The 23,948-nt window shown below is 45.7% G+C and overlaps 1 protein-coding gene across 18 annotated transcripts in view; it reads right to left on the minus strand.

The window, feature by feature from the left end:
- Positions 1–23,948, minus strand: part of ATXN1 (ataxin 1) — a 415,717-nt gene that overhangs the window by 217,526 nt on the left and 174,243 nt on the right. The gene's annotated exons all lie outside the window — the stretch shown is intronic.

Below are 23,948 nucleotides of genomic sequence, written 5' to 3' on the forward strand. Positions count from 1 at the left end.
CTCTCCCTCTCCCTCTTTGCCCTTACCTGCTCTCTCTCTCAAAATAAGTACATAAACTTAAAAAAATAAACAGAGAAGACAATCATGTGTCTGAACCTGGAAAAGTCTGCTTGGAAATAAAGAACTGTTTTTTTTTTTTTTAACAGAAGTGAGGCATTAACATAGGATGTCCACAAATGGTCTTTGGGAATGCCAGCACACAGAGTTCAGGAAATGAAGGAGACGCAAAGCACACAGGGCCACACTGCTTTCTGCTTGTCCCTTTCGACCGTGGCCACCACCTCCTTCTGCCAGGGAAGTGGCATATCACGGGAACACTGCTTTGCCTGAGAAGAAACTTATGGTGTCTTGTCTTGTGAAGGGACAATTAGTAGCGTTATCTAGAAGGGTACACTCTAGGGGCACCTGGGTGGCTCAGTCGGTTGAGCATCCGACTTCGGCTCAGGTCATGATCTCACAGTTCGTGAGTTCGAGCCCCACATCGGGCTCTGTGCTGATGGCTCGGAGCCTGGAGCCTGCTTCGGATTCTGTGTCTCCCTCTCTCTCTCTGCCCCTTCCTCACTTGCGCTCTGTCTCTCTCTGTCTCTCAAAAATAGATAAACATTAAGAAAAAAAAAAAAAACATTAGCAGGGTACATTCCCGAGTGTTGTTTCTGATTCTTTTTAGGTGGGGACCGGACACACACTTCCCCCATGTGCCAGCGTGCATTCTTAAAATAGTAAAAATCTTAAAAGAAATCCCTCTTATCGGCCTGCGTGTATGCTAAAGGAAGGTTCACGTAAGACTCCTTACGGGAAAGCACACTCCAAGAAAAAGACTGGCCAATTACCTGTAAACTGAACTCCTAACTGTGCCTTGAACCGGGGCATATGTGACCAATTTTATCCAGTAATTGTGTTTTCATGGGTCCTAACCACTATGATTTCACTATGATTTCTTTCTCAAGAAAGAGTCCAAGGATGGTCAGACTTCAGAGGAATTTAGACGGTTTCGAGTGTCTTCAGAAGTTCACGTTCAAGCCGAAAATGGACCCTTAAAAATTAACCCTAACTTCTGGGTCTGGGGCTAGATACCAATGACTTCCCACAGGGTTACTGAAGATGCTGGGAGCTGGCTTCCCTAGCTTACAGGACTGGAGCCAAAAGCAACAGAGGTTGTCACCCCTGAACCCTAACTCCACTACAGCATGTGAAAAACCTAACGAAATACAACGTCCTGACCAAGAATTCCTCTTCATGACGGGCCTGAAATATTCAAGACGTTCAGAGAAACATTAGGGAATTGGACCGCGAGTTAGGAAATTCCAGCCCCGGGTCTGCCACCAGCTCGCGGCTGGGCCTGAGCAAGTCCCAGAACCTCTCCGGGCCTCCGCGTGGAAGTCAGCAAAGCCAGGGGGTTGACGGATTTCTAAAGTCACCCGCATTCTCTGAGCCTCTGCTTCCAAGCTTCTTGTCTTTCCCTTTGCCAGCAGGGACCGAGAGTGTTAGAAAGGTTGTGCCTCTGACCCCAGAGGAATGTGACAAGGGCCTTCCTTGCATTGTTCCCACAGTGACCAGCGCCAGCTGTCCAGGCAGGCCGGCCAAGTTATGGCGCACGACTGGGGCCGCTGTGTGGACTCCCCCCACCCTCCAGGCCTCCCCACTTCCTCGGGGCCCTTGTCTGCAGGTGGGCACCCTCCCCGGAACACAACAATGGGTCTGTGATCTTTAATAAACAACAGTTGAGGGTTTAAAATCTGGAGTGCAGCCATAATGGCCTGAGGCTCCCCCTGATCTCAGCGGGAGGGGTGCAGGTAAGTCTTTGCTTCTCCACATCTCCGAACCTACCTCTGGAGGGGGCAACGGGGTCAGTGCACCTAGAGACGACAGGCAGTTTTCCAAGCATGCTGGCATGCAATGATGTGAAGGGAAGTCCTGCTAAAAGAAGGGACTCCGGTGAGAGATCTCCACCAGAGACTCTTGGGGTGAGCCCCGATTTGCAAACAGGCAGTTCTGAGCAGGTGCGGCGATGAAGAGTTTCCTTTTTGCCTGCAGCCTTGTGTCTGAGATACTAATAAGGGAAGATCACTGGAAAGCATTACCATTATTTTTAGCTTTTCTAAGGGAGGGAGGAGTTTTTTGAAAGGGCAAAATGGAAAGGAATTTAGGGCAAGGGTGTGTGTGGGGAGAGAGGAGAAAAGATTAGGAAAAAGAAGGACTTGCAGGAGACACACACAGCTCCTTCCTCCTTCCTTGACCGATGGCTGCGGCCAAGACCACATCGAGGACGTTAGGTCCACATATCTGGAGGCAAAGAAGTGCCCGGAAGGAAACCACTTTTCTCTACACATGGCAAACGTGTACTTCATCCTGTGGGATGTTTTTTTTTGTTGTTTTTTGTTTTTTTTTTTTATCTTTTAAACGTAGCAGATGAGGCCAGTCACAGAAGCCTTCTTGGAAAAGGGCTTTAAAATTCATGCTGGATTTGAATGTGGCTCCAGCACAAACCCCAAAGAAATACCCTGTCTGGATGTACAGAGATCATGAATGTTCCAGATTCATAGGAGATGGAGAAATTCTTCCTAAATGACCTTACAACTTTAAAATAGCAAGGTGGAGGGGCGCCTGGGCAGCTCAGTCGGTTAAGCGTCCGGCTTCAGCTCAGGTCATCTCACGGTTTGCGGGTTCGAGCCCCGCGTCGGGCTCTGTGCTGACAGCTCGGAGCCTGGAGCCTGCTTCGGATTCTGTGTCCTCTCTCTCTCTCTCTCTCTCCCTTCCACTGCTCACGCCCTGTGTCTTTCTTTCAAAAATAAATAAACATTTAAAAATATTTTTTAAATAACAAGGTGGAGTCCAGCAGCTTCTGGGGTGACCAAAATATGGGCCAAGAACATAACATTTCAAGGGAGGATTTCATTTCTTTTCCTTCTTCCTTTTTTCTTTTTCTTTTTTTTCTTTCTTTTTTTTTTTTTTTTTTTTGGCAATAGGTAGTACAAAGTCTCCTTAATGAGCTGCAAAAGCTAAGGCATGAATTCCTCAATTCAGAGGCCTGGTAATTGCTGAAACCACAGCGCAAATGCCACCTGGTTCCTAAGGATCCTTCTAAAACACAGACCGCTTCACCACGACCTGTTTGCCTGCTACAATTTTTGAAGCAAGATCGCAACACAGTCAAGTCCTCAACCCTGTGGCGTGGCCGACCCGGCCCCGGAGCTGACAAAGGAACACGAGATTGGGTGTCCCACGTCCAAAATAGGACCAAACGGGGCGTTTTTGCTCTAGGAGAAGAGTGGCTGTATTTTGTTTAATGGAACTAAATTTGTGCCCATTTAAATCATGAGCAGGTGGCACTCAGTAGCAAAGGAAGCCCTGAAAATATTCACATTCAGTGAATGCAGTCGTATGTATAATTAGCTGAAATTTTATTTTAAAGTACTCTAATCTTTTGTACTGTTTTTTTGTGTTTTTTTTTTTTTTTTTTTTTACAATCCAAACTGGTGAGGAACAGAGAGCAGCTTCTGAACGTATTATGAAAGCACACAGCCACTGTATTACCTGTACATGTTTTAAAAAACAAAACAAAAAATGGGGAAGGCGTCCGAAAGTCTCTAATAGCACATATGTCAGGATCACACCGGCGGGAAGGGCACGTTTTCTTCCAGAGGAATGAGTCTGTTGTTCGGGAGAGATAAGTGAGCTCCACAATAGCATCCAGGAGAAGAGTGGACGGGAAGAATGAGAGGTATCCATTCTGGAAGCCTAACATTCCCTCTCGACGGGTTCGTGGAAAATTTCAAACGAGTCCCAAAGAACGACAGAGCACCAGACTTTCCACCCCGGGCTGGGAAGTGGTCCTCTTGCCTGGGGTCAAATGTCATTCAAGCACCCCTGTCTCTCTTGCCCTCGCAACCCTCTGGGCGGTAATAACACGAGTACAGAAAGCAAGCATCGCGCTGGTTAGAAGTCACAAAAATCCTACACTTTAATCTAATTTTCATTTTAATTTGCCACTTTTCTGAGCCTTAATTGTCCCAGCGATTAAGCGGAGATATGAAACCGCCACTAAGAGATACAATTACTTCTGACATATTCATAACAGTTACTTGCAACTTGTCACAGTTATTGTTAATGTGTTTTCGTAGCTTTTGGGATGAGCTGTTAGAAGCCAGGAAACTCCTCTGCGAGGTGAAGTCCCCTATGTTAAGATGCTGGGGGAGGGCACACATAATTATTATGTAACTGTACCCTGAGAGCATTTCCATGACAAGTTTATTTATTTTTCACATATAAATTAGAACCAACTATTTCAACATGTTGAAATGAGAGTTTCTATGAAAAACAAATGTTTTGTAGAATATAAATCAACATTTCCCAAAGAGGAAAGCGGCACAGGCCCTCTCCCTGGGGGGAATTCTAGCATCTTTCAGAGAAAGAACAGGCAAGTCTGAGGAAAGTGAAAAGAAAAAAAGAAACATTCCCTCTCTTTGTCCAGGGCTTGCCAAACCCCTAACGGAAGGGAACTTACAAGAGAACAGCAAATGTTCTCAAGGAAGTGTCTAAGACTGGAAAAATAATAAGCGAATGCAGGGCTTTATGTAAATGACAAGAATACGTGGCAACTGGTTATGGGGGGAGGGGATTATCACGTTTAAGAAACCCCATTCGAAGTCAGCCCCAGACCTTGAGATGAGGCTTTAAATGCACTCACTTTTGGGGGCGCCTGGGTGGCTCAGTCGGTTGGGCGGCCGACTTCGGCTCAGGTCATGATCTCACCGTTCCTGGGTTCGAGCCCAGGTCATAATCTCGTGGTCCGTGAGTTCGAGCCCCCTGTCGGGCTCTGTGCTGGCAGCTTGGAGCCTGGAGCCCGCTTCGGATTCCGTGTCTCCCTCTCTCTCTACCCCTCCCCTGCTCACGCTCTGTGTCTCTCTGTCTCTCAATGATAAATAAATGTTAAAGAACAAAAAATTTTTAACTGCACTTGCTTTCAAAAGCCAAACCCCAGAAACTCTTCTCATTTTTACTATATGCTGGCAACAAATTCACTCCATGTATAACCTCCCCCTAAAACCCAAACGATGGGCCCAGTGTCATGGAAAAGCAGCCGGGTCTGGGGAAATGGCCCCCCACCTTGGTTTCCTGGAGCTGCCGTAAGAAAGCACCACACGCTGGGGGGGCTGAAACAGCACACATTTATTTCTCACAGTTCTGGAGGCTGGGAGTCCGTCAAGATGGCGGCATGGTGGGTTCCTTCTGAGGCCAAGACAGAAGGACCTGTTCCAGGCCTCTCTCCCCTAGCTTCTGGTGGTTGGCAGGCCATCTTTGGCATTCCTTGGCTTGTCACACATAACTCCAGCCTCAACGTGGCATTCTCCCAACACCTCTATCTTGATGCCCACACTTCCTCTTTTCCTTCAAATTTTTTAAAATGTTTACTTATTTTTGAGAGAGAGAGAGACAGAGAGTGAGCGGGGGAGGAGCAGAGAGGGAGGGAGACACAGAATCCGAATCTGTGCTGACAGACACAGAATCTGTGCTGACAGCCCGACGCGGGGCTTGAACTCACAAACGGTGAGATCATGACCTGAGCCGAAGTCGGACGCTTAACCGACGGAGCCACCCAGGCGCCCCATCAAATTTCCTCTTTTTACAAGGACACCAGTCGTGTTGGACGAGGGTCCATCCTGATGAGCTGATCTTTACTGGATCATCTGCAAAGACCCTATTTCCAAATAAGGCCACCTGCACAGTCACCGGGGTTAGGACTCCCAACGTCTTTTGGAGGGATGCAGTTCAACACGTAACACCACCTTATCCCCACCCAACTTAAGAGAGGTAAAGGGGGGGAAGCCGAACCGGCTCCCGCGAGGTCCCTCTTGTCCCACAATGCATGCCACCAGTGTTTCAGGCTATCCACCACTGCTCGCAGGGAACACTCAGGAATAGACACTCCAAGCCTGTGGACACACACACCCTAGCAAACCGTCACTTGGCTTTACCGTGTTATCCAGGCCGTTTCCACTACCTTCCCACCTGCACCTGTTCTCAGCTTTGGCCACATGGCTGCCGTGCTATCTGCCTGTCAACCTGGTCCCTTTCCACCTCGGGATTGGACAGAAGTCATCCGCGGCCTCTGCCAATTTTGCATCCTCTTCTACATGTTCGTCTCTCCCGCTCCTGCTTTCATTTCACCCCTTTTACGTTTGGGGCAAGCCGAGACGTATCTCAGAAAAGGGAGTCAAAATATATTTTTGACCTATTTCTATAGCCAGCATAATGACGGGGGCACGGGAGAGCCCATCATGGTCATTGTTAAGTTTGCTCCTTTGCGGTTTACAAAGCATCTTGCAAGTATGATCGTTGCAGAAAACAATTATTCAACAACTCTAATAGACGGCAGCCATGTCAATGATTCCCAGTTTATAAAGGAGGAAACGGAAGCTTAAAAGGGTTAGGTAATTCAGTCACGGGCACCCAGCTAAGTAAATCGCAGAGCCGAAATACGGACTCCTGTCTTCTGACAGCAGGTTCTGTATTTTTATACAACACATAATATGACATAATCTGCATGAAATCATCAAGAAGGACTGAAAGTTGCTTGTTGACTATAAGCAGTGCGTTTATATGTTTACATTCCACATTTTAAGGCATTTTTCAAAATGTTTTTTTAATTTTAGGTTTTATTTATCCTTGTAAAAACCAGGTCGAGTTACTCTTAGGCCCATTTTACAGATGATCAATGAAGGCAGAGGTTATGTAATTTGCCCAAACAAACCAATGAGGTGACAGTGGAGCCAGAATAAGAATTTCTGTACACAGGGGCGCCTGGGTGGCTCAGTCGGTTACACATCTGACTTCAGCTCAGGTAATGGCCTCACCGTTCGTGAGTTCGAGCCCCGTGTTGGGCTCTATGCTGACAACTCGGAATCTGGAACCTGCTTCGGATTCTGTGTCTCCCTCCCTCTCTGCCCCTCCCCTGCTCACGCCCTGTCTCGGTCTAAAAAACAAACACTTAAAAAATTAAGGAAAAAAAGAATTTCCACATACTAATTCAAAAATGGGTACGTATGACTTTACAAAAAGGATAATTCAGTATCAACATCCTCGGAGACACGTGAAACTGCAAAGAAAATAATGTAACCTGAAGGATAAGAAGAAAAACTTTGGATACATTTCCATATGTTTGACTACAGGAAGAAGCAGCACATGTGTGTGTCAGGATGGACGTCCCACCTGCACTGTGACAGGGGCCAGTGTAGATCACCTCAGACGTCCCTTAAGTTGGTAAAAGGCTATTCCAAGCAAATCACACAAGATCTGTGACTGGTGATGGAAAATATACTCTCCAGATCATGGCAGACCACAGATTCCCTTTGGTCTTTCACCCAAATTCGTGAGACAAGGCTTCCAGAAGGAAGTGGAAGGTGAGGTAACTTCACCCCAATTCACGAGACAAGGCTTCCAGAAGGAAGTGGAAGGTGAGGTAACTTCACCCCAATTCACGAGACAAGGCTTCCAGAAGGAAGTGGAAGGTGAGGTAACTAACGGCTTTAGAAGAGAGAGGTGACAAACGTGTCACCCCCCATGTGGTCACCAGACCACTGTGGCTGGAAGCACGTGTGGGGGGAGGCGGTGGCAGGAGATGAGATGGAAAGCGAACGGGGAGGCCACCTTGGGAGGGTCTCAAAGGCCTTTCTGAGTAATTGCAAGGACTCTGTCAAACGTGAAGGTGCTTCCAAAGGGTGTGAGCAGGGGAATGACCCCATCAGATGCATCTGCTGCTGTTGCCTCTGAGGGAGGGACTCGCAAACCCACAAGTCCGGCCCTGACCGCTCTTCCAAGATCCAGAGACGTTTTTCAGAACGCCCGCTGGGCATCTCGACACGGCGATCCTGCTCGCACTTCCTACTGGGCGTGTTAGAGCTCTACGGGCTTTTCCAGCTCTAACGTTCTGTGACTCTACCAAACGTGGCGGGTCTGAAAAATCGACATTTCCCTTGAGGAGACTGAAAATAAACGAGTAACAGAGAAGTCATGTTCAAGAGGCAGAGCAAAAAGAGCAGTGTCTTTAATTGGAAAAAAAAAAAGAAAAAACTCTGTGTTAGTCATTCCTCTCTAACTTGTGCCTGGGCTCTTAACTACAGGATGCATCTAAGCGTGTTCAAGAAGGCACGCGTGTGCATAGGTGGTGGGAGGGCTGGGGCGGTGTCGCTAGGCACCATCCAAGGACACACGCGCTCCATGACAAGACGCAATGGCTTTCTTGCCAATCAAAGCTGCCACCTTGCACCTGCAGAGGCTGGCTCTAGAAACACAATAAGATTCTTGAACTGCTACATGTTTTAAGCATCCCACGCCCCTGAACCCAAAACAACTCACACTCCTCGCTCTAAGCAACTCACTCCATTTCTAAACAGCAAGTAGCCCCTGAATTCCCAAGAGACTATGTGGTAGGGCGTTTCCTCCCAAAGACAGACGAAGAATCTCCAAGATACCACTTAGGAGGAATAAATGTGTTTTCCCGTTACACTGCCGTTCTGCTACTTCAAAAGAAACAACAGTGTGAAAATCTTTGCTTTCCCAGAGAGGACGCACATTAATTCATACAGTGGGTTTTGAATAAAGCATCATTTATAAGGTAGAAGAATTCTGCTGCTCTTTTCCGGACACAGCTTCCCAACACAAAAATCTAGAGTGTAGGTGGCCTGCCTCTCCACACGCCGAATTTAGAAAGACACTCATACTCTCCACAAGCCCACCTCCATCGGCCCACGTTCAACGTTCATCTCGGCTGTGGCAGAAGCCATCGCGGTCCACTATCCAGGACCCGATCAGAATGTCGTCTCATGGCGGGGGGGGGGGGGGGGGGAGGGTCTCACCCTTACGTCTCATCCAGCTGGTCCACACTGGTGCCGTTCAAACACACTCTGGGTTTCCACAACTGTCCGCCATCCCTCATGCTCAGGACAGCACCTCCATCAGACGCTGAATTCTCACTGGGGGCAACCTGACCTGGGCTCCTCTGTCCAAGGGTGAGGCCGCCCCGTGTGTTCCAGATGACAGAATACTAAGTTGTTAAAAACCACACAGAGCAAAACGGCTTCGATTTCAGAAACGTTCCCTGTGGCAACTGCACATATACCAATACCCGTAAATCTCTTCAGAGATATTATTCAGATTCCACTCCTTCGGGCCATGGGCCTCTGGGATTTGGGCTTCTTGGTCAATTGACAATATCAAGACACACAGTAAAAACAAAACAAAACAAAACACCACAGTTTGGGTCTGAGGAGAACACCGGCCCTGTCGACTCACATCATGGCCGCCAAGCATACGTTCCACATACTGCATGACCCAAAGGCCATTTTGATGGACTTATTAAAAGTCCGTAATAAATCCATAGCAAAATCCATACTATGCCCATTTTTTGAGGTAAAAACCATCACCCTCAAACTCTCTAAGGTATATCTTATTCCTCTTCCTATTTATGAAACTGTCTGAATTTTCATCATGGTCTCCCACAGCCTTCCAAGTGAGAATCAGGTGTCCCTCCTAGATGCTTCCACTATATTCTCTCATGCTATCGATCACAAGGTATTGTAATTGACTAGTCACTTGTTCCTCTGCTACAATAACCATAATGTGGCATCACAGGGTAGGGACCAGTTTCCTCTTGTCCTGCTTTAGCATCTTTAGTCCTTGGCACCCTATTTGGCACACAGTGGCATCTCAAAAAATATTAGTTGATGGGATGAATATAAAACCCAGTGTTTTATTTATTCCTCCAGTCCCTGGTCAATACCACCATCTCCTACTCCACTTGGCACTGACCGTGGTCCTCCATGGCCCATGGCCACAGTTACTGCCTGTGGCCATCCTAACTAGGAAAGCATCATCTCCCCTGAATGAGACAGTGATGAGACTGTCTCTGCAGTGATGAGACTTTGCTCTGCTCAAAGTCAATCAGGAGCTAACAGCTTTAATAGCTTTCTCCTTGGAGAGACCGAGGAGGTTTGAAAGAATCTTTAAAAAGGGAAAGCTTTGAAAGAAAGTGTGAGCAAAGCCTATAGCATTTAGGGCTGGGAACAATTATCCCTCTGAACATACACCATTTTTTGGTGGGAGAGGGCAACCCAGTGAGTAGCAATTTTCATGCAGTTCTAGGCTAGTGCCCTTTACGTAAGATCTCTTGTAGAACACTGACGCTTGCACGATACACTGTAAGTAGATTAGGGTATGTTTATGCCACGACACGCACGGTTTAAGATAATTTAACTGAGGGTGAAAAATAACTTGGGGGGGAATGATCAAATCCACATGAGAATACTCTATGAATTGTAAAGCAAGTGAATCATGGAAAAAGGCGATCCGGGCAAAATGACAGCTTTTGTTCAAGTCCATCCAGAAGTCTTTCTTGAAAACCCTACTATGTGCTCAGCACAGAGCCACGACTTGTGGGGAATATGGAAGAAATCATTGCCACGGTTCAGAGCCCCTTCCCTCCCGCCAGTTCCTAAACCCGCCCCACAGACACCGAGGCTAGGTCTCGAAAATGTGAATGCAGCTGTGCCCTCATGTTTCCAGCCACCACCATCGTAGCCACACTCCGAGTGTGACAAAGAAGACCCTACACAACCCGAGGGCTGCCACTGCTCCGTCCCGCTGCCCACCTCTTCTCACCGCCTCGCCTCTTACTAACGCTTCCCTGGGTTTCAGACTCCTTGATTCCCTGAAGCCTACGCCCTTGAAAATGCTGGCCTTCTCTGCATTCCCTAGACCACATTGCCTGCTTTTTCCTCATAACTCATCTCTCGGAGACATCTTTCCTATAAACACTTCTCCATTCCAGTCCTGGATGTGATTCCCTTTATGAGCTTCCCCAGTACTCTCTGCGTATCAGGGTCATGGCACTTGACACATGGAATTCTTCCTTCTGTCCCTCTGCCCTTGCTTCCTCTGGCCTGTCTATAAACACTTATGGAGCAATTGCTCTCCACAAGGCCCCAGGCTGTACTAGACGTGTGCATCGCTAAGAAATCTGCACAAATCCTGAATCGGAGGCATGACTTCAGACGAGCAGCTAAACTCACTCGGAAAGCTCCAGTAGCTTGGTCGAGTTCACACAGTCAGCAAACGGCAGATGCTTCTGCTCCAAGCTCTTTCCTCCTCAGCACCCAATAAGAAGGTGAGAAACACGCTCGAGACATGTGCCCAGAGCGGGGATTTCCTGCGATGCGAAAGTCACATCCGGGGCTCTGGCGTGAGGCCAGCAGATGCCGGTCAGGGGTGGGCATGTCCTCTGGGTGGGCATACCCACGCGGTCTGTTCACTCCCCGCGACCTTCTCTTTCCTGCATATCGTACAGACGATGGCACAGTGAGTCCCCAGAATCACCCGTCAGTTTCTGTAATTTGTAGAGCCAGTCTAAACTCCTTTGGTTTTTAACCACAAGTCACCAACTCTGTATATTAAATGTTTCCAACCAGCATCAAAGCCTCAACTGTCACTGTCTTCTGCTTGTTTTCGAGCTGTGCTAATGCAAGGGACAGTCCGTCCTAGTACTTATTACTAATGTCAGGTTCAGGGTTAGCACATAAAATACCTCTCCGGTTTCTTTGCGAGAGATCCAAACGCTTTCTTAATGGCAACATCAAAAAGAATCAACATGTAAACATGTTTGAACAGGAACTCCTTCTCCCTTCAAGGATTTCTCAACATTTGGAACTCCTTACTTGTCAGTTCTGCTTACAAATGGCAAAAGATTTCACTATTTCTGCTTAGCCTTTTCTGAAACCCTTTATCGTATGTGCTGACAATTGGGGTTTGGACCTCAGAAATACTTTGGTGTATCACATGGCTTAATCGGGGGGGGGGGGTGTTGGGACAGTAAAGAAAATGACATTTTCACGTCTTCTTCCTTTCTGTCTCTTTCTCCCTCCTCTCCCCCATATCTCCTTTAGCAAAAGCCCTCATTTAATCCTCACGGATTGGTAAATATGGTGTTACATGTTCGTATAGCTTCTTAGCCTTTTCACTTGATTGGAAAAAGAAAAATAGCACGAGGTTGGAGTGTAATTGCTACCTTCCTCCTTTACAGCACGGACTTCCCACTCAAACTCCTCAGTGCTGGTGAGGAAAATCAGCCCACCACTCCATCCCTGCGGGAGAATTAGGCGAGCAACCGTCACCTCCGCAAACAATTCAGTCAGACCCAGCGCTTCCAAATTGCTTTCTGCTCATTGGAAAGCCCCGCAAACACCAAATGGGCATTAAACATGCCCAACCCCAAAGGCAGCCTCGCTGTTAATGGGGAAACATCAGAAGCATTCCATTAACGTTAGAAACACCACCGGGCTGTCCACCATCATCGCTGTGATTGAACACTGTTCTGGTGGAGTTAGCCAATTCGATTGTCAAGGAGAAAGAACAAAAGGGGTAGAAAATCGGAAAAAGAGGCAGTAGAAGCATTACTTGCATATGCTGTGGCTGCAAATCTGAGCGAGCCAGCTGAACAGCAATGGTAGACCCTTAGAGAATCCCGTAAGGTAATTAACAAAAGTCACATGCAAAACTCAGTAGCCTTCCTCAGTGACAGCCAGGAAAAAGATGTCCCCACCTTTCATGGCAGCGAAAACATAAAGTACCTAGACGATAAACTGGACGAGAAATAGGCAAGATCTATGAAAAACAATTAAATGCTACTGAGGAACGTAAAAATCCTAGAAAGCACCGTGAAAATATGATGCTAAGTAGAAGAAGCCAGTCATAGAGGACTAAATGTGATACGATTCTCCTTATATGAAGGCTTCCAAATAGGCACAACCAATGAAGAAAGCAGATTAGTGGTTACTGAGGGCTGGGGAGGGAGGGTATGGATGGGGTATGCTGATGGGGACGGGGTTTCTTTGAGGGACGATGAAAACGTTTTGAAATTAGATTGTGGTGATGGTTACATAACTCTGTAAATGCACTAAAACCACTAACTAGTGCACATTAAAAGAGTACATTGTATGGTACATGGATTATACCTCAATAAAAGGTATGACTTAAAAAATACTCAGCAAAAACCCAGGAGACCATTTTTTTTAAATATAATGTTCGACTGGAGAAGGCCTAAGTAGATCAAAAAGTTAAAAGCCAAAAAAACAAAAAAAAATCTGATAAGGCAACATAATTTTAAAAACAAATCCCGCATGAAAAAAAAATAGGTCAAAAAAAGAAACAGATAAATAAAAAAAGTACAAGACAAAAGGACTAGTTTTCTTGAGCTCCTAAGTGCCCCTAAAAATCGATTCGATGGAAAGACCAAAAACCCAGTAAAACACGCGCAATGAATGTGAACGTACATTTTTCAGAAAAGCAAATGAGAATGGCACTTAAACATGTGAAAACATATTCAATCATCGCTATAATGAGCAAAGTCACATTAAAAGCTACTAAAAGATAGTATTTTTTCACCTCTTGGGTTGGCAAAGACCACAAAGTTTAATCACACTGTCTGTGGAGAAAAGGCACACTCACGCAGCTCTAGTGGGAGCACGCATTGGTACAGAGCGCCAAATTGGAGGGCAATTTGGCAAGGTTTACCAAAATTAAAGCTGCACATTCCTTTTGATTCCACTTGAGTAATTTCTCCTCCAGAGATCCTTGCTGACATATCAAATGCTATTTATAGAAAGTAATTCACCGAAGCTTTGTTCATAGTAGCAGATAACTGGAAACACGCAGAAGTCCGTCCATGTGGGACTCAATAAAGTGTGGCAGGACCATACAATGGAATACAATTTAGATATTATAAAGAATAAGGCTACTCTCTACGTTCTAACAAAAAGATACTCCAGGATACACAGTTAGGTTAAAAAAAAAAAAAAGGCAAAGAGCAGAATAGTTTGCATGGTGTAAACATTGTTTAAAAAAACAAGAACCCAGTTTTGCTTATATAGTTATAAAATAATCCGAACGGTATTTCAAAATAACGGTAATGGTAAGAAAGAAAATGTTAATGGAGCTTGCTTCCAGGAGCGAATTTGGATGCCTTGGAGACAGAAACAAGAGACTTAGTTTTCTGTGGACATCTACTGTGCCCCTTCTATACATTTAGTGATTTAAGACAAATTTGTGGTTAAAAGAAAGAAAACAGGTGTGGCAAGGACACGGATACGAAATGAACAAAATATGGGATCTAATTTTCAAGAGATCTGGGGGTTATTTTTAATATAGGCATATTTAAGAAAAACATAGTTATACAAAAGTCCTCCCAAGTGACCATACAGGAGACCAATTCAACTTCTGCAAAACAGATGCATTTCGTGGAGCTTCCTACATGTGGGGCTTTTGTAAGGTCACCCTCCCCCACCCCGGCGCCCCCCGTACCTCCAGAGTGGGCAGGACTACCCTCCAAGACCAGATGGATTTTCACAATTCATTCATAATTCATTCAAATGGGGCTGCTGCGACAGCTGGACGCGTCCCAACTAGGTAGGTTTGTTTAGATTTATCCTCAGGATACAAAACAGACCAATTTTGCCTATTTCTACTCACTTGAATTATTAAGTCTCTCATTGGCCATCGGTTCAATTCAGAACAAAACAGCTGTAAAAATGTCCTGATAAACACTGTAGTGAATTCACCAGACAGTCCCTTAATGTGCTCGTTCTAAGGGGATGGGGAGAGGAGGGTAAAGATAGAAGGATGGACCCACCTTCTGTACCCACCCGTCCCCTCTCCGACTCCCTTCCGAAGGAGCCCTGTGCACTCAGGCAGAACAGCCTGGTGAGCAGTGACGGGCCGGCCAAAGCGAAGGGTTTCAGACTCCACCAAAACTCCTCATTTCACCTCTCTCGCGGAGCCTGTAGCAAATCCATTTGTTGGTAACCTCTTCTGTCAAGTGGAACGTTCGGATTCCCTTCGACGCACATCTATCCTCACAAAAGAGCGGGCAAGGCTTCCCCTGTATGCCTCCTTAGCCATGACAGCCATGAGCGCAGGGGTTGCTGAAATTCACAGGTAACCCCCAACTTTATTTTAGTCCAAAATCTATCCTCTCCTACAGATGAGACAAATGACATTTTTATGTTCTCTTCCACGTTCATGAAGGAGGGAACGGGAGTGAGAATTAGTGTAGCTTGTATATGACTTAGAGAAACTGCTGAAAGCCTAAAATCGAAAGAATTCTATAAACTCTTGGGTAGCCTCCAAAAAGACTCCTCTGAGCTCCTGATGCCTTGGGTATCTGGTGTGGCGTATCTGATACTGGAGGTCAGACCCACTGGAACGCTCGAGCTGTGGGACTGGCACGAAGGAGGTGAGGTTAAGGTGAGGAGACAGAGAGTGGGGGCCCCTGGGTGGCTCAGTCGGTTGAGCGTCCGACTTCGGCTCAGGTCATGATCTCATCTTGGTTTGTGAGTTCGAGTCCACTCTGTGCTGTTATCACCAGAACCCAGTTTGGATCCTGTCTCTCTCTCTCTCTCTGTCTCTGTCTCTCTCTCTCTCTCTCTCTCAAAAATAAATAAACATTAAAAAATGTAATAATAAAAAAAAGAGCCAGGCTGGAACTGAGCACCTCACTCAAACAAAGAGGGAAGTGGTCATTCTGTCAAGGAACGGGGGGGGGGGGCACCCGATAAAGAGTCTTGAACCACATTTCTTACTTTCCACGGCCAAGTCAGAGGGAGGCTCATGAAAAGAACGCTCTGAGAGGTGAACAGGTGCCTGAACAGGTGGGTTAATCTTATGATGAGGAAGGCAGCAGAGAGTTCTGCGATTAAGAGAGCAATGGATACGGGTGCAAATCCGAGCTCCTCCCACAACCCGGCTGCACAGCTTCAGGCTTTAGGGGAGCCCGGAGCCCGTCAAAACCCCCTCCATGGTGTCTGGAAAGTAAGGCCATCTGAGAAATGCCGGAACACATGTGGGGTGCTTAGGAGAGAGTCTGGTGGTTGGTGATTAGTAAACAAATTAATTGAGGTTCTTGCTGTTCTACAACCACCTTCTTCAGGAAAATTATTTTGAGGAGAGTGAGATAGATAAGAAGAGACCGTAGTGAAGCAAACCGATGTATGAAAAGGAAAAAAAAAATCATTTAATGTCTTTTTTTTTTTTTATTTTTTTAATGTTTATTTATTTTTGAGACAGAGAGAGACAGAGCATGAATGGGGGAGGGTCAGAGAGAGAGGGAGACACAGAATCCGAAACAGGCTCCAGCCTCTGAGCTGTCAGCACAGAGCCCAACGCGGGGCTCGAACTCACGGACCGTGAGATCATGACCTGAGCCGAAGTCGGACGCTTAACCGACCGAGCCACCCAGGCGCCCCCATTTAATGTCTTCTAAGCAACACAGATGGGGCGCCTGGGTGGCTCGGTCAGTTAAGCGTTCGACTCTTGATTTTGGCTCAGGTCATGATCTCACGGTTCATGAGATCGAGTCCCGTGTCGGAAGCCTGCTTGGGATTCTCTCTCTCCCTCTCTCTCTGTCCCCTTCCCCCCCTGCATGGTGCACACGCTCTCTTTCGTAAATAAACTTGGAAAAAAAGTAAGCTGCACAGAGAAATGAAAACATGCCCACACAGAAGCTAGTCTGGGAACGTTCACAGCAGCATTATTCGTGTAACGCCAAAAGTAGAAGCACTTCCAATGGTTATCAGGGGAATATTATTCAGTCAGAGCAAGGAAGGGCTGCAGAAACCAGCCACCGACCTGCTACCTGCCACCGTGAGGATGGAGCTTGGAAACATTATCTAAGTGAAAGACGCTGGGCACAAAAGCCCACATCCCGTGTGATTCTATTTATACGAAATGTCTAGGAGAGTCCAAGCTACAAAGAGAGAAAACAGATGGGTGGTTGTCAGGAGCTGGGGGTGAAGGCTTGGGGGAAAAGGGGAAGTGACTGCTAATGTCTAGAAGGTTTCCTTTGGGGGCAGGTGACAAAGGCACAACTCTGTGAATGTAGCAAAACGACCTGCCGGACAGCCCTTAACGTTTCCTGCTTCCCATTTCCTGAATAAAGAATATTTGTCTTCCCTGGGGGGGGGGGGGGGGAGGTCCTGATGGGTAGAGCATACGCAAGGTAGAATTCCAGCCCTTTCTTTAACTATGAATATCAGAAGATATAGATCCTTTTCCTCTGGAGACACTGTCAGGCGGGTGCCCGAGAGCTTACTTCGCTTTTTCTTTCTATCTGCTTCTTTCAATCCTGACTACTGCATTCTGTGCCCCCATGAGCACAGTGGCTAAAAATCAATCTCTGCTTGATCTTCCCAGGCAAAAGCTTTGAAGTGGACAGGCCTTTTCATACCCAGTTTAAAGCTTATGAAAAAATACTGAGGGGGTGCTCTGGAGCCTTGCCTTCTGGCTTCTCCAAATCATGGGAACGGGGTACCTAAAAGCCATGCCTTCTCCAAACTACTCTGGTTAACAGGCACCATGATTTTCTTCAGGGAACAAAAATTGCCAGGATAATGTACTGAAGAAGCACAGCCCATGGCCCATTTGATGTCTGGTTTATCTGATAAACACGCCAATAACTGCCTGCACCGCGACCTCCATAATATTATTGGTTCCAGGAAGTCCACCTTTTCCACACGAGGCAACAGTGATTTTCAGGGAATACTCAAACTAAGAAATCAGAATGCCAATTTACTCATTTGCAATAATAATCATCATCACAGTAACAACAACAATTATTATTATTTCGGCAGGACTCTGTAAGGTCTCTGGGTAATGTTGGCTTTTGACCCCCCCAACTCCTCCCCCCCCACACATACACACAAACAGCCTTTACTCTCCGCGCATTCCAGAAATCAACTACGAAAGCATTTCTCAAAGACTTTCATTGAAAACCATTTTAATACACAGGGTTAATGAAGTCTCTTTAAAGGTCAAGAACGTCTCTTCATATGTTTCAGCTTTGATGTTCAGGGCTGAAGACACAACACAAATGATTAAGTGCCACGTTTTATAACAGGTTACTCTGCTCAATGGCGTGTCAGCTGTAAAAGATAAATTTCTACTAAGACAAGCATGTTCAGTGACTGTCACATAGCCCATTGGGCCCAATTTTCATGAAGAAGTTCCCACCCCACTTGGTATGTTTCATCTACAAATGAATCCAAGCAGTATCACTGCTAAAAACTGCAGGTTCTTTTTCTCTGGCAGGGCGCTGGGGGGGGGGGGGGGTAGGAGGGGGGGGGCAAAGTGTCCAGAAAGAGAGAAAAAGTATTTTTCATGACATTGGAAATTAAGAGCAGATTATATAAGATTTAAGGTGAATAACAACAATAAAGCTTTCGCGTCTCTCCAGATATCTAGAAAGCTGTAAACTTGAGCTGGTCATAAAACAGAAATCCATTAAACTTAATTATTTCTCTTCTAACATTCAGCATTTCATGTTGTTGCATCCAGAAAGAAGTGCAAGCTCCTATTCTGCTTTTGTTTGGATAAGGAGGAGAAATTCAGATGATATCAGGTTTCCGGTGGGGTCTTAAAGAGGTAGCTTCAAGAGTTCTCCCTTAATTAATGATTTTTGTTGGCCTTTTAAAACTCTGGATTCCTCACCCTTCTTTCCCTGCCAGATACTCCCTTATAGTATTGGAGTAACTTCTAGCTACTCTCAAAACATTATAAGCAGTGTACCTATGGGAAAATATACGTTGTCTTTTACATGTTTTGACAGTCAATGCTCAGTAATAACCTGACAGTATTTAATTATAATGCCTGACTTTTCCGCACTACTCTACAGTTCATAAAGGGCTTTCTTTCACGCTCACGGGGGCTTCTTTGTGTTAAACTACAGCTTGGCAGTTCCGCTTCTGTAAAATCCTTTCAAAGGTATTAGTCAATGACTGATCATTTAATATAAAAGTGTCCTGAAATCTACAAGGACAATTTGGGGGAAAGTGATTGCAGGCTGGAGAGGGCAGGAAGATCATGACATCAAAATTATTCTCATAGTTTTGACAGGAAAGAAAAATCAGCCAAAGATACAACAGAATACATAAACTTGAAACTAAAAGGAAATGTTTCTAGCCAGGGCCACAGTACGGTTTTAAACAGAAGGGGAAGACCATTAAACATGACTGCTAGTCACTAAATTTTAACTACACCAGTATCGGAATCTGAGCCTCAAGTGCAAAGCAGATTAAGAGCCGAAACAGTTTCCTACCATTGCAGGGGTGCATTGTGAGGGGGGAACAAAGTATTCTTTTTAATACAGCAGCACATCACCTTGACAATCTATGACAATCTTGCCCTGTCCTAGGCATTCTATCTCTGCTTTCTAACAGAACAGCATCCGTAACATCTGTGATCATATTCTGTCAGCTGCTCTGCTAAGAGCAGAATTCTTTACTTGGATATGGGTTGTACGCTTCCTAAGAAGGAGCATCTCTAAGACCAGGGTTTTTACCTTTTTGCATTACAATATGATGCCACCAAGAACAGCTCTGTGCATGCATTACACCTACAAACAGATTTGCAACAAACAAAGTTTGTAATCTGCAAATTGGCTCCATGAACAAATAACTGACTCATCGGGTATTTGTAAAAGCAAATATAAAAATCCACGAATTATGTATGTCTATGTGTCGACAAACCATAAAATGCTCAGAACTTTTGCTTTTACGTTAAGGCATGTTGTTTTGATGTGTCAGATTTTTCCCCTGTACGCGTGGAACACATACACAAAAGGGAATTATAAACTTCAGTGTTCTTTAACCTTTACAAACCAACACAGTAATTACATTGCAAGATATCTGACAACCCGGGGTAATACAAGAAAAGAATTCTTTCTTTCCCCTACTTCCTTTAAATCGTTCTCAATTTTTCTACAATTTACAGACTCCCTGCACAAAAGATTTTCATAGCCATGAATCCTACTAAAGATAAATTGGTAGATAAAATGAAATCACCATTCCAATTCACAAGAATAGTTGAGGCACCTCCAAAGGAAATGTTTCTCCAAACATACAGTATTAAATTTTAAGAGCAAGGCTATCATGAAAACGAATGCAGAGAATAGTAAACATAAGTTAGCTTGACAAGCCCATACTGATAAAGCACAGATAAATGTTATCTCTGGGTTACCAGCCCAGTACAAGCAGTCCTCAATTTATGAATGAGCTGTGTACAGAAAGTTCATTTGTAAGTCAGTTGGTTGGAACCCCAAACTCGTTTTCTCAGAGAAGCAAAGCTTATAAATAGTGCTCGGTTTTGTAGGAAGGCAAACGAGAGCTATTAAGCCCGTGATGCAGACAAATTTCGGTACTGACAGCTCTCAAGCAAGCTGTTCCTGTGGCGGGCAGGGAACAGGAGGTACAGGAATCAAGAGCAGGTCGGGGAGAAGAAGGACATTTCTTCTTCTTGACCTGGAACTTCCTAAGTTTTTCTGGCATCTGCCTGCCTCTCTCATTTATTTATTTATTTATTTATTTATTTATTTATTCATTCATTCATTCATTCATTTATTTATTTATTTATTTATTTATGCTTTTAATGTTTATTTTTGAGAGAGAGACACACACACACAGAGTGTGAGCTGGGGAGGGGCAGAGAGAGAGGGAGACACAGAATCCGAAGCGGGCTCTAGGCTCCGAGCTGTCAACACAGAGCCCGATGTGGGTCTCGAACCCATGAACTGTGAGATCATGACCTAAGCCGAAGTCGGACGCTTAACTGACTGAGCCGCCCAGGTGCCCCTGCCTTCCTCTCTGTATACACTTCCTCCCACCCGCCAACTTTGCCCCAACCCCCCATCTAAATACTTCATCCCAACCTATGTAATAGAGCACCGAAATAATTTTATATAGTTAACCCAACCCCCCTTCCTCAAACTCCCCTTCTTGTTTTTTGTCATGTGACATCAAAAGCTTACCAATAGTTCAGTTCAGTAAACACCTGTTTCAGAGTTTGGTGGGAGATACAAGCTCCGGAGAGCAGAATGGGGCTACAACGCAGCCCTGAGGACAGAACACAGACACTGGGACATTTGGAAGGACTGAGATGATTTCAGGAATTCCTTTGGAATTTAGTTATGTTAATAGGACTCGGCTCCCAGATGGTGCAGTTCGAAGAACTTAGGTAGAAGCGGTTTCCTCACCAATCGGCACAGATAAAGCCCAGGATGGTGGTGAGGATGCCATCCTCTAGTGGCCGTGTTTAGAAGCTTCCTCGTCTTTCCATGTGGGGCCACTCGTGATTACTTGCTCTTTCCGTCCCCCTTCCCTCCACCACTGAAGATGACATCAGGGAATGTGTATTCAGAGGAAGACGGTGTGAAGGATAAAGGGTCCTGGGGCACCTGGGTGGCTCGGTGGGTTAAGCGTCCATGAAACATGGGCTCAGGTCATGATCTCACACATGGTTCACGAGTTCGAGCCCCGTGTGGGAATCTGTGCTGACAGCTCATTGCCTGGAGCCTGCTTCCGATTCTGTGTCTCCCTCTCTCTCTGTCCCTCCCCCCTCGCACCCTGTCTCTCTCTCTTCCTCAAAAATAAGTAAACATTCAAACAATATGTAAAAAAAAAAAAGGGTCCTGACACACCGACTCAGCAGGCCCCCGATTTTCCCAGGACAGGGGTGGGGTGTCCTGGAAATATCCGGTACTCAATGCAGGTATGCCCCCAGGGCACGGCTGGACCGGATGTAAAGGCTGACATCAGGCTCCAGAAGGTACCCAGCTGTGGCAGAGGCTGGTTAGTGTTCCACACACTTCCCTGACCTCCCAAGCATTTAGGGTGGCATTTCCCGGCATTCCCCGCGGTTAGGTGTGCCCACCTGACTAAATCTGGCCAAGGGAACATGAACGAGAGCGTAACAAGCCTCCAGCGAGATCTTTCACTGCCTCACTTTCCCCACAACTGCTGGTCAAACAGGCTGCAGAGGAACCTTCTGGTCTCCCACTGACCTTAGGGAACGGCTGAGCCATAAGATGGAAAGACCCTGGGTCTGGGGATCATCGCCAGGTGGAGGTCTCCACCCCCACCTGTGAACACCGGAAGTGAACTCTGACAAGCTGGGGTGTTGGAAAGCCACATTCTTGCTCTCCGTGTCCTCTCTGCTTTGCTGCATCTCAGGAAAAGGTCCTTTATGTCGACCTACCCTGGAAAATCTACGCAGATGGTGTCTCTCTAAAATGAATGGCCCCACACTGCTGAGCCGTTTTAATGCTTCCAGTTTTCTACTTCCTTCACTGTGGTTGATATATTTAAAACATGAGAAACCCCTCTCCTTCCATCGAATCTACTTGGGGAACTGGGTAAGTAAACTAGTTACATCATTAACCCTACTTTAAGTGCCCTGCTCAGCCAACCAGACTCTGGGCATCTCAGGGCCTCACCCACAGAGCCAAGAGCAGGATTTTTTTTTTTATCAGCCATTTTTCTCTTTCCTAGGAAGTCTTTTTCCCATTATTTGCAGATTTCATGAGTAGGTTAGGGTCGCAAAAGCACGTGTACTGGGCAAGAAAACCAGGATCATGTTGTTGTCATGACAAAATTCACACAAGTGACAGCACTTGAAAGTTGTTAAAACAGCTTGCTCGCTTCATTCTCATTCATTTAACTTACTTTAATGCGAAAGGGGAGATAATAGTGGAGACAGTGAAGAAAGGAAGGAATGTGTATCCACACCCACCTCTTGCTCTGTTAAGTCTCCCCCTTATTTCATTATTCAATGCCACAGGGGACGGCACAAACTCTAAATTCAGATCTAACCTTAAACAGATTTTGTTCATTCCTAAAACTTGGCTTTCTATGCTTGTTTCTTCCACAGCAATTATCTGGCACTTTCCACCCTCGTCTCTCTGTTGCATTTGTAAAAGGTCCACTAGATTACATGACCACGTGCTTCCCGTGCTTCCCGTGGGGCGTCCTAAAAAATAAAAGAGTCTCTCTCTGTCTCAAAAATAAATAAACGTTAAAAAAATTTTTTTTTAAATAAATAAACAAAAGAACTAATCTGCATAACACGCGCCTAAGAACTCTGTGACAAAGGATAGCCCGGTAAGTTTCTCAATGCCTAAGAGGCTCTGCTGCGGGGTCACCGGGCTGAGGTTCTGTCTGCCTTCGCCTCACAACTTGCGAGAATAAGTCCAGAATGGTTCCCTGAGCTCAGCATATGACTCCCACTTCTGCCACCAAAGGACAACTGGACCCCCACCGTAGGAAATGCACTCTACTCAATTGCACCAGGCGCTCTGAGAAGGGGGTAGTGCAGACTGGCCTGTATTATATGGCGCTGTGGAAAGACTCATGGGGCAGGGTAAGCACCTGTACATGGAACCTTCCTATAGAACCATTACAATTTAACGCAATTCAATTTAGAACTGCAATTACAATTTAGAACTATGTTCCCGATGAAAACAATACTGAAGTCGACACAAGGAACATAAAAAAGGTCCTTTACCCTCCTAGTTTGCACGTATAGGCTTCCACAACGGGCCCACAGAGGGGACCTCGTGGTCACCTCGCAGAGTGCTCTGCCACTACCAGGGTCGACTCTATAAAAGACGAACTCCTTCTTACATTACACACAAGATGTCTATTTGTATGAAGAGACACATTGCCATTGAAACCATGTCTTAAATACAGCGTAGGCCATTCACATTTCACGGAGCGTTCTCGCCATTCAGAAGATACCTGCAGCTTAAGTTAACGTGCTGCAAAGGTGGCACAGGATGCTTCGTTCTGGACCCAAATCAGAACCACCTCAATTCCACGCTTGCCAGGATACAAGTGACCTCCATTTACAGTTAACCGTAAAAGGGGTTAACTTTCTCTTTAGTTTCCTATTCTCAGTAAAATGTCTATTTAACCTGATCACTGATAGATACCAAAAAGGGGGTCAGTGCTCAGTTTTTAAGAAACATAACTGAAATGTCAACTGTGAGAGCAATGGACATTTTTGCATAGTCATTTTTGAGGTATGGGTGGAAATTTGTGAAGTCTCTGATGAACACAAAGGAATAAAGGATACAGAAA

The sequence above is a fragment of the Acinonyx jubatus genome, chromosome B2, assembly GCF_027475565.1.
Source record: "Acinonyx jubatus isolate Ajub_Pintada_27869175 chromosome B2, VMU_Ajub_asm_v1.0, whole genome shotgun sequence".
NCBI lineage: Eukaryota > Metazoa > Chordata > Mammalia > Carnivora > Felidae > Acinonyx > Acinonyx jubatus.